A 1996-nucleotide genomic window follows, 5' to 3' on the forward strand; every position below is an offset into this window, starting at 1 on the left:
CACACACACACACGCACACACACAAACACACACACACAAACACACACACACACACACACACACACACACTAACTGCACACATACCCGCTCCACAGAAGTGGGAAACGAATTGAAAGCACAGGTAATTCGTTGATTTAACTCCTGGTTTCAAAATGTAAGTATCCTTGTCTTCTCTTCATAAATAAACACACTGCAAGAATTGAAGAGATGCGAAAGTTTTATCAATCTGACAACTATTTTATCAATTAGTTTAGTTCTAGTACGAGTTTTACGGAACTTACAACACACATAAATCATAAAAGTGCTGAAGATAAGAGGTGTTACTTGAGAGTACGATATAATATAAAGAAAGGAATGAGGAGGGATACGGAGGATGGGTGTGTGATAAAAAAGGAGCAGACCACGCCACAGCACCCGCCAACAACCCACAACGGAAATTAAGCTAAGGTAGGCAACCTTTTTTCCCATACATGATACACTGTCATTTCTAAATGAGGTAGGATCGAACTGCAGACATCACAGCTGCTAGACAGACATGGAATATGTGTCAGCTTGTAAAAGTCAGTGTCACAAACGTTCAGCGAACGAACCAAGAAGCACCTCAAAAACAATCATATTTCTTGAACTTAACACTTTAGCAAATTTAGCAATACACCTCTTCTAAGATACAAAGATGCTCGTAAAGGGGACTTGGTCATAAAAGGTCAATGTCAGAGCCTGTAAACAGACGGAAGTAGAACCTAGACCACAAAAGAAGTAGGAGTAAACTTTAGGTCAGTCTTGTGATGAAATGGAACGACCTGGTACTGAAAGCTTACATACAGTAACTGCGAAGGCGCATGATGATGAAAAGAAGTGCAAAACATCGACCCTCTTCGGGCATAATTTACTGAAACCGGCATTTCATACTTCGGAATCTGGTGCGTATTTGTATTGCATTATATAGACACGCCACGATCTCAAGACCAAGAAGGTTGCAGACAGTTTCAGTACAAACACCAACGTCTGTGGAATTCGAATCTTACCGCGTTAATTTTTCTAAGAAAAATTGAACGTATCTTTTGTTCCACAACACTGACACTGACAGAAAGCAGCAGCGGTGTTGAATGGCAAGACGTGACTGTGCATTATAAAGCAACTTAACGGTATCAAGAATTCTAATATAAAAATAACTTTCAGGAAACCGTGTCAGCCTATATATTGAAGTCGAACTTGAACATAAAGCACAAAGAAATTATGTTGAATACTATTTAGGCTACCCGTCGCCCGTGGCAGAAATAGGAACAAGTGTCAAGAAATCGGGACGCCTCACACCTCAACATACCCTTAACAATAACAGAGCTATGAAATGTATATATTATTATACGGGTTACACAACACTGCCATAAATAGTAACGTCGTTTTGATTGAAGGTAAAAAGAAAGCTACGGGACTGCCCGCCTCTACAGAGGGGATAGATCATTGCTTCCAGAAAGGATAAAAACAACATGGCAGTGGCAGGCAGGCAGCTACTTGGGAATGAATAACGTATTCATTGGTTGTAGCCTACCGCTTTTACGTGGGTATAATGCCCTATATGAGAATTGCGAGTAATTTTTAACACATAACCTTGCTCCAAATATAATATATTTATATATTTTATACCGCAAAGAAAGACCTAACTTGGGTCGATTGAAGCGTAACGCTCAACGCTCAAACTACGGTAGGTATAGAACAAGTACAATGTCTGTACTCGGTGGTGCTGTCTCTCTTGTTGCCTGTGTGTCTCCGATCTGCGGTCTGTGCATTCCTGAGGACACCCCTCCCCCCCCCACCCCTCACCCACACACCCCCACACACACACCCCTTTCCAAACCGCGGCCGAGGTGAGGGGCTGTGAGGGTCCAGGGTCGTGTGTTTGTCTATCGGAGCGCCATAGGCGCCCGCTGTTTGCCCTTAGTATTTGATCTGCCGCGGGGTATTGGTACAGGCATTATGCTCAAACTACACGGGTGGG

This window comes from Aplysia californica, unplaced genomic scaffold, assembly GCF_000002075.1.
Source record: "Aplysia californica isolate F4 #8 unplaced genomic scaffold, AplCal3.0 scaffold00423, whole genome shotgun sequence".
Taxonomy (NCBI): domain Eukaryota; kingdom Metazoa; phylum Mollusca; class Gastropoda; order Aplysiida; family Aplysiidae; genus Aplysia; species Aplysia californica.